The following is a 14,846-nucleotide window of genomic DNA, read 5'->3' as shown; positions in this document are numbered from 1 at the left end:
CTGAATCATTAAACAGGAGTTCGGGTGGGGATGGGATTTAGCACACTGTTCGGTGCCGTGACAAGCGAGGCGTGGCAGGAGACGGAGCTCTCCCACAAGGCTGCTGCTGGGGACCTTCCCATCCGACCCGAACAATGCAGAAGCTCATCTCAGGAGCCATCTGCTTGTCCTATTTCGAGCCAGAGCTTGAAATGAATACATGAAAAACACTAGCAATTTTTATATGGTTACTAACAGGAGGGGCAGGGGGAACGAACATATCGTGTTAGCAATTTGCTGTAGAATCACATTAGAGTCTTATTATGGGAGCCATATCACATTAAAATCTGTTTCTTTGCTAAATGGCTTCCATTGTGTATTTAGCAAATCTGATATGGAAAATTGCTAATGCAGTAAGAGTATCATAGAGGCTCTCTAACTGTAATGCTCAGCCACAATACTGAGGGGGAAGGCTCAGCTGGGAAGGGGTGACTTCAGGGCTTGCTCTCACAGACTCTTTAACAAGTTCAGCCCAAGTTCAACACCTGCCTGTTGCACAGATGCACATATAAGACTGAGTCTACAGGTGAAATGCTTTTAGAGATTTCACTTGCAGGAAGGTTCAGGGGTTCGTGAAAACACATACCACTGAATTGGTGTTTACTGACTGAGGACCTGGGCGGGCACTGTGCCCAACACTAAGGGAATGAAAAAGGTGGAGAAACATGACTTGGTCCAACACAGACCTTGTAAGTGTCATCTCAGGGCAAGACACCAATGAGGATCTAACAAGCAATGGCAAAAGTGGGAAACACAGAGCCACACACACCCCAAGGAGGACACACCTGGGACCAGGGTCATCACGGCACGCATCATGAAGGTGGCACTCCATCAGAACATAAAAAAGGAGAAAGTGCCTGACAGGTTTAGGGATTTGGTGGAAAGTGAGGACTCAGGGGAAGGCATTCTAGGCTACGTGTGAATAAAGGTGTACAGGGGAGGAAGACTACTCACGCTAGGAAATTGTAATTCACTCTTCTGACAGCAGGATACAATAGGACAGGGTGGGGACTGTGATCTGGAAAAATGGTCTGGAGGCAGCCTGAGGCAGACACTAGAGGACAAATCAAGGCACGCAGGTATGGCCATGGGTGCAGCATGGTTCTGGGGTGGGTGGTGTCAGGATGCAAGTCACCAGGCATGACAAATGGTTTTCCTGGAATTGATGACTTTTTTGTTGAAATATTTATATATTTTTATTTGGAAAGGCAGATTTACAGAAAAGAAGCAGAGAGAGAGAGAGAGAGACCACTCTTCCATTTGGCCACAATAGTTAGAACTGAGCGGATTCAAGCACAGGGACCAGGAACATCCTCTGGGTCTGGCACGTGGGTGCAGAGACTTGAGCCATTCTCTGCTGCTTTCCTGCTGTATAAGCAGGGAACTGGAGTGGAAGTGGAGCAGAGCATCAACAGGCATCCATGGGGGATGATAGCACCACATGCAGAGGATTAGCCTGATAAGCCACCGTGTCAGACTCGTGGTCGATGACTTCTAGTGTTAACAAATGTCTTGGAATCTTAATAACTTTAGTTGATACACATTTCTTAAGATGCATCATGTACAGGGATATTCATTGTGAAAGGTCAATTTATCAAAGCTAGTATCATGACACAAGTTCAGCCAGCGCCTTATATGGGCGTTACTTGGGAACCCAGCTGCCCTGCTTCCAATCTAGCTCCCTGCTAAATGTACCTCAATGTCAGAGCAGCAGGAGATGGTCCAAGTGTTTGGAGCCTTATCACCCACATGGGAGACCTGGAGGAAGCTCCTGGCTCCAGGCTTTGGTCCAATTCAGCACCAATCTCTGCAGTTAACTGCAAGAAATAAAGAAGTGGACAGAAGATTTCTCTCTTTTTCTGTAACTCTTTTAAATAAATAATTTTGGGGGGTTAGTTTACTGTCAGTGGCTATTTGTTTATTTTTTGTTATGCCCTACTGGAGATATAGATCTTCCTCAAGATAACACAGAGCATCACCAAAGCGCTCATATTGAAAGTCTTCTGATTTTACTATTCGCTTTTTTTTTGCCTTAGAGTAAGTTTTCAATTGAGTAGCAACAGTAACCAAGGAAGTAGAAGTTCAACAGCCTAGGATTACAACTATTTGAAGAGATTCATACTTTCAGTGTCCTGTTATATTTATTGTTTTATTTTGGACATTGTCTTCTTTCCGAATTCCTCTCCGATTAACAGCAATAAACAGAAAGTCTGCACCAAGAGCGCTTCATTGAAGTTTTAAAATTTAATGCAGTGGGGCCGACCATGTGGCCAAGCAGGGAAAGCCACTGCCTATGGCTGTGGCATCCGCTGTGGGTGCTGCTTCACTTCCAATGCAGCTCTCTGCTAATGAACCTGGGAAACCAGTCGACGATGGCCCGAGTGCTTGGGCCCCTGCGCTCACTGAGTTTTGGCTTGGACCTGGCCCAGTGCCATCCAAGAAAATAGATACATCTTTTCAAAAAGCAGGAAAATGTGATGCAGTGTGTTTTGCAAATGTAAAAAAAGCCCTTTACCTTCTTTTAAATCAAAGCATCGGAAAAGTATTTATTTCCAACAAATTAAAGCAGACTCCAATGAAACTGCTGCTTCATGGACTACAGAGGGAATGACAGATACAAACTACTTTGCTGCATTAATGTTATGGTGACCACTGATGAAATACTATCTCCTCAGTTTGGTGAAGAATAGTGCAAACTAGTGAATCAGGATTAAATTTTTTGCAACACTGAAACTGGATATTTTCATCTTTGTGAAATAATTTCTTGACAAACTATTCGCCTTTCAGCTGATTGAAGGGATAAACAAATTTCCCAGGTTACTTATTACTTACAGATATTTTTACTAACATTTCATTAAAGAAAAAAAACTTTCTGAAGTCTCGGAAAGCCACACATGCGGGAATGGGTGACACCTGTGCATGTTTTCTCATTACACATTAACTGTGCCTGTTTAAGTAAAAGATGGCTTAAAGAAAAACAAGCCAGACAGTTTATGATGACTTTGAAAGACAGATGACAAACATTTGACAATGGTAAAATACATAAGGAGTAATCTTCAGTTGTTCATGGCTTTAATTTTTTGGTAAATTCTGGGTTTGCTCTGCTGAAGAGTATGTTGGCATTCCCTTAAGCACAGCTTGCAACCACAGAGCTCAAAGCGTAACACGACTGGGCAAAGATAGCCAGTCAAGCTTACAAATGCGAGGTGGTTGTGTCAGAATACATTAGCGGGCTGAACGCTGCCGGGTTCAAGACGTAATGGTGAATATTGCCATTAAATGTTGCTTTTCTACTCTTTCATTTGAAACTTGTCATTCTATCGCGCTTCCAAAGTTCCTTATTTATATAAACGATCGCATCACTTTCTTATCTGCAGTGTCCTTGGATAACCACAAATTTGACACGGGTCCAACATTACGGTCACGGTTTCCAACAAGCATAGGAAAACTCATTTACTGGATCCTTGTGTTTGGAATTCAGAGTGTGTTGGGGTTTTAAATATAGATCAGTATTTTTTAAATGTAAACACCCAGCGGCATTGCCTCACTCAGGACTGGGATTCTGAGTCCTGAAGCAGGAGACACGCCTGCACCATTCTAGTCACATTTCACTCACTCGCGCTGGCAGACGCGCAAGTGCCCCCAACGCCTTAGGACTTCACACTCAGCGCCCACCGCTCTTACTAGAACAAGCCTCCGAAATGGTCCTTCAACAACTACAGCCACTGGGTCTTTTGGGCGCACACGGCTGTGAACTGGGCCAGGAACTGACGTATGTTATTCCAAAACTCGATCTCTGTTCACGGTAGGTTCTTTCTCGGGAGTACCAAGCCCCAACCCCAAAACCAGTCAAAGGAGTCATTCCCGACTCTCATTTCCAATTTCCAGGGTCAGGGCCGGGAGGAGGAGGAAGCAATCCTAACGGGAAGACTCGTCCGGCGACCAGCCATCCATAAAAATGTTCTTCCCATCACCAGGCTGGCGTCAGCTCGTCTCCTGCATCTGTTCCCCACCGCGCCCCCTCCCCTCGGCGCGGAGCCGGCCCCGAATGGCAGGCGCAAGGCAAGACAACCCTCCCAGCGCAATCCCAGCGCTAGCCAACGCTTTCATGACACCCCTAACTTTTGTCCTCTCCTCTCGCGTGCCTTAAAGGTAAGCAAAATCAAAAGTCTATGAAACTGAAGCCCACCCCCCCGCCGGAACCACCCAGGCTCTGCCGATTGGACGCGTCGTTCCCAAAGAATCACAATGACTACACCTCACCCCACCTGACCACCCCCCAGCACGACCCGCTTCATCCCTGTCCCCGCTTTCCATCCCCAACAAACCAGGGGTTGGGGGGGCTGGGCCCCACACAGGGGGAAAAGAGAGGTCTCAGCAGCATGGCTCCGCCACACTCGGCCCCCGCTCGGCGCCCAGGCCAGCGCACATCCTCGCAGATGCCTGGGGGCCAGAGCCCCGGACCTGTCCCCAGCCCAGCAGTCGCCCAGCAAGCATTCCCCGAAAGCTCCCAGGTTCTGGCGGCTGCAGAGGCAGTAGGCGCGGAGCTTGCGCGCCACTCGGACCAGCCGTGCGGCCAAATGCCCCGAGCCGTCCCCTCCGGCCCTCGCCCACCCCACCGCGCGCTACCCCGGACTCAACGGCTACCCGGCCTCCCTCACCACTCTCCCCCCCCCCCAGCCCACCCCTCGAGAAATGCAGGGATGAAGGTGACAAAGAGCCAAGCCACACGCCAAAGGACCTCCAAGACTTCCCTGTGCAAGCAAAAACTTCGCCGTCCTCGCGCGCACACACTCCCGCTCGCACACACACCCAGCGCGCGGCCGGGGAGGGCATCACTTACCTGTGCCCGCCGTGCCACGCATCCCTCCCTCCCCCGCCCCGGGGCTGGCTGTCCCCCGCCCCCGCCGGGGTCCCCCAGTCCGCCCGTCCGAGCGCCGCGCACTCACTGGCTGGCTGCGCGCGCCCGGTGGCTGCAGGGCCCGGCGGCGGCGGGGACCGAGACAGCGGCTGCGGCGGCGGCGGCGGCGGCCCCAGCCGGCGTCAGTCAGACTGGAGCCGCGAAGCCTCATCGCCCGTATTAGTGCGCCGACCTGGAAAGCGGCCAGGGAGCCCAGCTCCCCGCCCGCCCCCGCCCGCCGCCGCGCGCCCCGGCCGCTCCGGGAGGCGGCGGGGAGGGAATGCAGCCCGCCCCTCGGCCACGGGCGGGCGGCTGCGGGCGCGGGGAGTGGGGTCACCGCTCCCGGCGCGGGGTGACCCTCAGCCACCCCGCCTCGGGGCTGGCCTCCTCGGTGCGGCTCTGCGACCCTCCCCTGCCCCGGGGCGGAGGGGAGCAGGGGGGCGGGGTGGTGAGTCTTCTGCCAGCCTGGGTTAGCGCGCGGCTTTGTCACCAAGACTTCTGGCCTCCACGTGGGCTGAGGTGAAAAGAGCGTTGCTAAAAAGTCTCTGTGAACCCTGTCTGGTGGTTGCTGCCACTTGGCGCGTGTCCCTCGTTTGCTTTTTGGAGTAAAAGGAGTGGGGCTGCAGGGAGGGACGTGCCTGACACCCCCCTTCTGTAGTACCAGAGCCAACTAACATGGGCAGAAGAAAATCTAATCACTCTGAGTGGTGAGTAGTGGTGAAAACGAGCCCAGTAATTATGGGGATTGTAATTTCCTTAGTCCTATTTATTGGTTTAACAACCTGGCATATAGTGCTTTATATTATCTAATCTAATAAAGATAAAACTTTATGGGTACACAGTGATGTTAATATACAACCTTCTCGTCTCAACCTGGCTGCCCCCTAGGCAGGCAGCCTGACTCTTGACGTCACTGAGGGTTCCCAGGCCAATTGGGTAATGCCACTGGTGGCCCTTGGTTCCAGCCCTTAGCTCTTGGTAGAAAAGGTGTTTGCTCCTGCAGGGATGCAGGTGGAATGAAAGCACCGGAAGCGACCTTCACCTTGCTCCTGGGTGTAGAGAAATAAGTCTTACACCAGTTCCTGGTGCCTCTGAAATACTCCTGGCCCCGTGGTGAAATGCATCAAGGCCCGCCTCTTCTCATTCTCAGAGCACTGGGCTTTCTTCTGAAGCAGACGCTTCTCTTGCCCCATGGTACTGCTGTAGGTGAATGCCGACCTTGTTTAAACAGCATTTGAAGAAGCTGCCCACCTGTACTATAAGCTCGAATCTCAATCATCTTCCTACACTTCTTCATCCATCCCTGTGCTGCAGGCCAGGTGTGAGGTGTGCAGTTGCTCTAGGTGAAAAGCCCCTGGGAAAATGTTGGGACTGCAAAAAGCTACAGATTGTAGCCTAAGGGTTGTGCTCCACCTGCTTTTTATTGCAAGTAAACCAATTAGGGCCTCAGAACTGGTGTCTTGTGGCTCAGGTTTGAAAAGAAAATAGATAACTGCATCATGAAATGGTCTAATAAGGATCTCAGTGTCCTTGTCTTAAAAACCATGCAGAGGACACAGTGCAGAGAAGGGAGTGACCGGCCTGCGGTGCTGGTTCCTGCTGCTTTCCGTGGTGGCTTTGCGGTGGCTGATTTCTCCCGGCTCTTGGTGGAGCTTTGACTTTGCAGGCTCTGAGAGTGTGTGTGTGTAGTCTGTTCTCTGTGTATTTTCATTTACATACCACGACATTTTTTGCACTAGGATGACGTTTCCTGCTTAACATTGGCCTGTCACTGATACAAGTTCCTGGCATGGATTTCTCCAAGTGTAGAAAATGAATCCATTCTATTTGAGAACTGCCAAGATCTGATGAATTCGGAGGAGAAAATGCAGGCTCAAAAAAAAAGCCTGCAGATTGACTATTTTCAAGTCTTGGTTATAGGAGCTCTAGACTTTTCTTTGTCTTTCCTTCCAGTTTCTTGATAGCTGCAGTTTTATTGCTTAATAGAACTTTCATCAAAACATTATACAAGAGATAAGAGTCAGTCAGAGGTTGTGACAAAATGCAAATGGCAGTGAAATTTTGGGTCAGGACAGGGTATTTTGCCTAGCAGTTAAGCCAGTATAAGTTGGGAGGTTCCTGCCAGAGTTGGGGTTTGCCCATGATGCCAAGTACCAACTCCAGCTCCTGCCAACGCATCCCGTGATGCACCAGGAGCTGGGTTCTTGCTACCCACATGGGAGGCTTGCATTAAGTTTCCTCTGGTTCTGGCTTCCTGTTAGCACACATTCTGGGTGTCAGCAGGTGATAAATAATTGGGACCCTGTCATCCCATCATGGAAGATCCTGATGGAGTTCCAGACTCCAGGTTTTGGCTTAACCCAATCCCGGTTCTGGCAGGCATCTGGGTAAGGAACCAGCAAATGGAAGTGTTTCTCTCTGAACCAGCAAATGGAAGTGTTTCTCTCTGTCTCTCTCTCAATTGCTCTTCTTTTCAGATTTTTTTTTAATTTAAATTTTGCTTCAAGACCTCAAAACCATAGCAAAACTAAGATCTCCCTTTTCTGGGAGATTATAAAGACTTAGCAGACCCTGAGCTCCTTCACTTGGTGAAGGGTCAGATCTGTGCACCTGCGTGTGCTCAGCGAAGAACTTTATGTCCAGGTCTGTAGTCATCCAGAAATGTAGCCACTGTGCTTGGTGCAGACGCCATCCTTACATTTGACCCAACGTTACAGTGGTTCCACTTAGGGCCAGTGCCAGGAAATGCAGCCTGCGCACCCCTCCCGCTCCACTGTTCACCCTGTATGTGCACTGGAACTGTCCTGACACCGAGCTTGCACTGTCCTCTCCTGGAATTTCCCTTGAAAGTCATCATTCGTGCCGTAATTATTATTGTACACTTTCTTGGAGCCAGGGCACAGAGCCCTGATGCTTGGTAAACGGAGTCTGACTTGGAGAGAAACACACATCCCAACAGTTATTACACAGCTGCGCAATTCGTTGGAGCCAGGTGGCACAGGGAAGTCCTCCTCAGAGGAAGTTGGAAGCAGACATTGAACAGTATGAATTCCTGTTTTCTTGTCTTTCTACTCCTGCGGCTTCAGTGGATGCTGACCCTGCCACAGTGTGGGCTTGGTGTCAGTGCCTGTTTGCCCCTGGGCCAGGCACTGTGATACAAACATAAGGTGCACAGTCACAAAGGAGGCAGCATGCCCACCATGTGCACCTCTCCCCAAGATCTGAAGTAAAAACAAACCTTAGTTTTTCTTAGAGAACTGTCTGCTAGTTGGCATTATTTAAAACAATAATAGGGCCCAGTGCGGAAACCTAGCAGGGACAGAGACTCATTAGGAATCCAGTGCAGTCACCCAGGAAGAGATGATCAGCTTCGGCAACACGAGAACAGCTGGGGCATTCTAGAGCAGTGGGGAGGAGAAACATTTCAGGACTCCAGGAATTGCTTTGGGGGAAGCAACATGAGACAAGATCAAGCTCTTGGGACAGCCCCCGTGGCATGGGGGGTGGGGGGAAGTTCCCACTTGTAACACCAGAATCCCGTGTCAGAGGCTGGTTCAAGACCCAGCTCCCTCATCTCTCGTCCAGCTTCCTGCTAATGCTTATCCCAGAAAGCTACAAATGCTGGCTTAAGTGCTCGTGTCACTGCCATTCACATGACAACCTCAGATTGATTTCAGTGCTCCTGGCTTCATCCTGGTCCAGGCCTGGCTGATGTGGGCATTTGGGGAGCAAATCAGCAGTTGCAAGATTGATTCTTTCTCTCCTAGCCCTTTGTGTTTCAAATAAAACAAAGATAAATACAAATTAAAAAGGATACAGGGAAATAAGAAGAATGAAGTCACACAAAGAGAATGGGAAGGAAAAGTAGTAAAGCCTTTTAAAAAGACCAAATAGTCTCAGAAGTGAAAAGATGACTCAATTCTATTGCTTTCGATTATCTTTTTGCTTTACAGAAAGATACAAGTTCTTCAATAACTTCTTCTGTAAAATCAAGACTATAAATCAGCAAATCAAGGCTGGCCGGGACCAGACATGGAATGGCAATACAGGGGGCTGTACACATAATAAGGAAGAAGGGGCACTAGAGTGTAGATGTTCCGTTTTAAGGAGCTGCTGGCATGCAGCTCCAGCCAGCTCGCTGTCGCCATGTGAGAGGGGGCACAGCTTCCAGAGATAACAGACATCCACAATCTTAGGGAAAATCTTACAATTTAAAAAATGCTGCCAACCAACCCAGACTTTGTTTTGATTTTCAAGGCACAAGCCAAAGAAAACATTTGTGAACCAAATCAGACTAGCAATTTGCAAGCCCTGAGTTTTGCCCACTCTCTACCCTGCTCGGCATCTCTCCCTTTCAAGAGAGAATCAGTAACTAAGGCCATAACTTCAGCCAAATCAGAGCTTTCCTATTTTGGGGGTATGGAAACACTTCTCCAAATCTATAAAACCTTTGCCTTTTCCTCTTTCTCCAGAGTTCACAGTAATTGAGAACCTTGGTTTGTCATTTGTTACTATTCATCTTTCTTAATTTCCCCAAAGCCATCTTCTGCTTTCCATATCCACTGCTTGATTTCATTGCTCTCCTAACTTTAGTGGTCATTAGGGAATCATTGCTTTTCATTTTATCTATCTATCTATCTATCTATCTATCTATTTTTGAGAAAGGGTTGACAACAGGAGTGGAAAGAGTGGATGTTCTCATCATCTCATCCACTCCCCATGTGCCTGCAACGGTTAGGCCTGGGCCAGCCAAAGTCAAGATCTTGGAGCTCAGTAAAGGTGTCAGGTCCAGTTGGCAGGGACCAAGCAGCGATGCCATCGCTTGCTGCATTGGCAGGGTGTTGAGGTCACAGTGAAGCTAGGACTCCATCCTGGACACTGTGATACGTGACGCGGACATCATGACTACCAAGGCCAAATGTCTGCTCTGTCCTACTCTCTTTAGTAAGTAAATAGTTGAATGAGTTTTCTTAATTCTGACTTAACTGAAATGTATCGTAGTTATTTTATTAAACCCATTCATGTGAATTATTGATTAGAAATATAGTATTTGGAAATCACATTATAAGCTATGACATATATATTTACCATCTTTTCTCAAGTACATAATTCAATCATCTTATTAACATCATTGTGCAGCAATAAATCTCTACAGCTTTTCTATCTTGGGGGAAAAAAACCCTCAAACTCTGTGTCTATTAAGTTACTCTCCTCTCTGCCCCCAGCCCTTAAGAATCACTTATTTTCTGTTTTTATGATTTTGACTAGATATTCCATATGGAATCATACAGTGTATATGACAATATACATACAGTGTATATTGTCTGTCTTATAATATCCTTAAAGTTCATTCATGTAACAAGATTTCCTTTAAGGCTGCATAATATTCCACATGTCACATTTTCTTTATATATTCCTTTCACATACTCGCTTTGCTTTTACTATGTATCTGTTGTGAACACAGCTGTAATGAATGTGGGTGTGCAAAATCTCTCCAAGTTTTTTGCTTTGCAGGGCTGGCATTTGGCAAAGCAGTGAAATGCCACGTGAGAGCTTCCAAACCGCATCACAGTGCTTCTCATTCCAGCTTCCTGCTAATGTGCACCCAGGGAAAATGCAGGTGACAAATACTCAGGTCCCTGCCACACACAGACATCCAAATTACGTTCCATGAGCTTGAGTGTGACCTGACTGGCCCAGCTGTTGCAGGTATTTGGGGAGTGAACCAGCAGATGGAAGATTCTTCTCTCTCTCTTTCAAATTAAAGCAAAACCTCCCTGGGATGTGGAGAACAGAAGGTGCTGATGAGATGCTGGGGGGCGGGGGAGTGGGGTGGGGGGGCGGGCGGGGGAGGGCGGACACTGATGAAGCCCAAGTGAAATCTCAGTTGGTGGTTAATGAAGGCTGAATAATTCTTACCATTTAATCATATCTACACTACACTAATTGATGTGATTTATCTAGAAACTGAATAATTAAAAGCAGCAGCAGAGAAATCAAGAGTGAGTACTGATTACGATGCCAAAACACTCAGAGAGCAAAAAGAAAAAAAAAAAGCAAAGGTACACAAATGGGACACTTTTAGACATTTATTTTTATTGGAAAGGCAGATTTACTGAGAGAAGGAGAGGCAGAAAGATCTTCTGTCTGTTGTTCCATTCCCCAAATGGCTGTAACAGCTGGTGCCGAGCTGATCAGAAGCCAGGGGCCAGGAGCTTTTTCTGGATCTCCTATGCAGATGCAGGATCCCAAGGCTTTGGGTCATTTTCCATCTGCCTTCCTAGGGCACAAGCAGGGATGGGAAATAGAGCATCCAGAAGAAGAACCGGTACCCATATGGGATCCTGACACATGCAAGATGAAGACTTATGCCACTAGGCTACTGTGCCATGCTCGATAGCATTAGTCCGAAACACTGCACATCAGAGGTGACAGTAGTCAAAGCGAGAAACAGTGGGCTAGTGTTGTGCAACAGTGGGGTAAGCTCTGCTTACGATGGTGATATCTTACACTAGAGCACAGGTCTGAGCCCTGGCTACTCTGCTTCCTATCCAGCTAATATGCCTGGGAAGGAAGGCTGCAGATTAAGCCTCAAGTGATTGGCCCCCTAGACCTGAGTGGAGTTCTAGGTCTAGTTCTGGCTTTGTCCTGGCTCAGACCTGCTGTGCTACTATTTGGGGAGTGAGCCAGAGGAAGGAAGATCTCTCCTTGGTCCCCACTGTTACCCGTCTGCATTTTAAAATAAATACTTTATACCTAAAAAAGAGAGAATGGGATAAAATATATATAAATCATGTATCTTCAAGGGTTAATATGCAGAATACATAGAGTAGTAATGAAAAGTACAAATAACCAGACTAAAATACAGGCAAAGGACTTGAATAGACAATTTTCCAAAGAAGATACACAGATGCCAATAGGCATATGAAAAGATGACTCATCAGAAATGTAAATTAAAACCACGATGAAATATTACCACACATCCAGTAGGATGGCCTCCATCAAGAGAATGGAAGGTAAGTGTTGGAAAACATGTAAAGAAGTGGGAACCCTCCATGCCCTATGGGTGGGAATATAAAACGGGGCAGCCATATGGACGCCAGTACGGAGATTCCTGAAACAATTAAAAATAGAACTCACATTTGATCTAGCAGTTCAACTTTCGGATGTGCGTCTCAAAAGATGCAAAGCAGAATTGTGTCTATTTACGCTTTATTTATTTGAAAGAGACAAAATACAGAAATCTTCCATTCACTGGTTCACACCCCTAAACACCTGGAATAGCCAAGGTGGGCCAGCCTTAAGCCAAGAGTCTGGAGCTCCATCAAGGTCTCCTTGTGAGTGGCAGGGACTCAAGTACTTGGGTCATCACTTGTACCTTCTAGGATGCGCAAGTCTCACCAGGACATGCTCTCAAGCACTGGATGTGGGCATCCCAAACAGTATTTTTAAGCACTGTGCCAATCCCCTGTCCATATACCAGGATTGGCAAGTCGCATCCTAGAAAGTCTTTTGCCTTCTCCAGCTTGGTTGGAACATCTGCTTTGAAACCTTGTGGGTCATCTCTCTCTCCTTCATAACCAACACCATGCTTTCATGTTGGTTTATACTGAATAATTTTACTCATGTTTAAGTCCTTTAATTAATTAACACTGAAAACAGTGAGAAGTGTGTCTGGTTTTTTCCTCTTGTTTGTTTCCAACGGCTACCTCAGTGTCACCAGATGGTAAAAGCTTATTAGACACTTCATATCCTTACAGATAACTAGATTAAAAACTGAGTAAAGATTTGGGTAAGATGTCCTCTACACACACACACACACACACACACACCCTATATTTTCCTAAGACATAACAAATGCTAATAATCATATGAAATGACTTTTTGAAAGTTTTATTTATTTTTACCTGAAAGAGTTAGAGAGAGAGAAACAGAAATCTTCCGTTTGCTGGTATGATTCCCAAATGGCCACAACAGCCAGAGCTGGGCCAGTCCAAAGCCAGGAGCCAGGAGCTTGTTCCTGGTCTTCCATGTGGGTTCAGGGCCATCTTCCACTGCTGCCCCAGGTCATTAGCAAAGAGCAGCCAAGCCTTGAACTAGCACCTGCATGGGATTTTGGTACTGCAGGTGGAGGATCAGCCTGTATTGTGCTGGCCCTTAACACCACTACTCATGAAAGAAAGAAAAATCAACTCCAAGAAGAGATATCGCCTCCCAACCAGTTGGGCGACCATTACCAATGCAACAAAGAGGTAACAAGTGTTGAAAATGATGTGCAATAATTGAAACTACTGTGCACCGGTGGGAGGAATGTAAACAATGGGGCAGCCATATGGAAAATAGCATGAAGGTTCTTCAAGGTAGTCTGGATTCATACTAGGCTTTGGCAATCTCAAGCGTGCAAGTATATAAAGAAAGCAATGGCCTTTTTAATTTTTTCAAAACTAGAGAGGTGGGAATAGAGTTGAAGGAGATTCAGATTTATGTTCGTATCAGGAAGAGACAGGCATGTTCAAGGAGTGGACAAGCACAGAAAACATCCACAGAATTTACTCCTACAATAGAGATCAGACAAAGATTTACAGGGCTGGTTTTGTGGTAAAGTGAGTAGAAAGTCTGTGATGCCAGTTTCCCATATGGGCAGCTCTTTATGACCTGGTTGCTCTGCTTCTGGTCCGGCTCCCTGCCAATGGCCTGGGAAATGCAGTGGAAGATGGTCCAGATGCTTAGGCCCTGGCCATCCACATGGGAGATCCAGATGAAGCTCCTGACTCCTGGGCCCAGCCTGGCCGTGGCTGGCTGTTGCAGCTGTCTTGGGAATGAACCAAGAGCAAGATCGCTCTTTGTAATGCTAAACTGCAAAACAAATCTTTTAAAAAAGATGTATTCTTATTGTGTGGAATTTAATTATTCAGTGGTTTATGTGGTACAATTCTAGTCCAGTTAAAGTGGTTTTTTAAAATGTGTATTAAGGGCTTGGTGGCGTGGCCTAGCGGCTGAAGTCCTCACCTTGAACGCGCCAGGATCCCATATGGGTGCCACTTCTAATCCCGGCAGCTCCACTTCCCATCCAGCTCCCTGCTTGTGGGCTGGGAAAGCAGTCGAGGAAGGCCCAAAGCTTTGGGACCCTGCACCCGCGTGGGAGACCCGAAAGAAGTTCCTGGATCCTGGCTTCGTACTGGCATAGCATCAGCTGTTGCGCTCACTTGGGGAGCGAATCATCGGACGGAAGATCTTCCTCTCTGTTTCTCCTCTTCTCTGTATATCTGACTTTGTAATAAAATAAATAAATCTTTAAAATAAATAAATAAATAAATAAAATGTGTATTAAAACACACACATACACACACACATACATGTTGAAGAACTGGGAAAGCTAATTCTGGGTTATCTAGTCCTCATTGGACTAAATGAATTCCCAACTTTTTGGATAGCAGACATTTTAAAAAGTAATTTGGGAACCGTATGATACTCTCTGAAATAAAAGGCAACATCCTAGGGTCTCAAGGGATTATAGTTGGCCTTTACGTCTAATAATGGAAAACAAAGTCATTAGTTTAAAATCGAGTGTTTACCGTTGACTGCAATTCATTAGGAAAATCTCCTTTTTCATTAATGGACAGGCAGAGCCATTAGAGCTGCGAGACCCTGCCTCTGTGCCACCCAGCGGTAGCATGCCAGTTCTTGCCCAGTAACTGCTGCTTTTGGCCATCCTCTGTAGGCCACTGTCGGTAAATGGGAATAAAGCTGATCATTGGGCTTGGAGCAATGGCTCAGTGGCTATATCCTTGCCTTGCAAATGCTGGGTACCAGTTCATGTCCCAGCTCCTCCACTCCCCATTCAGCTCCCTGTTTGTGGCCTGGGAAAGCAGCAGAGGATGGCCCAGGTCCTTGGGACCTGTGTGGA

At 47.1% G+C, this 14,846-nt stretch overlaps 1 long non-coding RNA gene across 1 annotated transcript; it reads left to right on the top strand.

Moving 5' to 3' along the window:
- Window positions 1-3,658: 3,658 nt before the first annotated feature.
- LOC121163533 lies at window positions 3,659-13,949 on the top strand. The gene is made up of 3 exons (XR_005884906.1): window positions 3,659-3,844; window positions 3,928-4,191; window positions 13,913-13,949. It is a non-coding gene; the product is annotated as an uncharacterized LOC121163533 (long non-coding RNA).
- The last annotated feature ends 897 nt before the right edge of the window (window positions 13,950-14,846 follow it).

This window comes from Ochotona curzoniae, unplaced genomic scaffold, assembly GCF_017591425.1.
Source record: "Ochotona curzoniae isolate NIBS_2020 unplaced genomic scaffold, NIBS_Ocur_1.0 contig_64, whole genome shotgun sequence".
Lineage (NCBI taxonomy): Eukaryota > Metazoa > Chordata > Mammalia > Lagomorpha > Ochotonidae > Ochotona > Ochotona curzoniae.
Note: the sequence above shows the minus strand (reverse complement) of the source record. Positions and strands in the feature narration are given on the sequence as shown.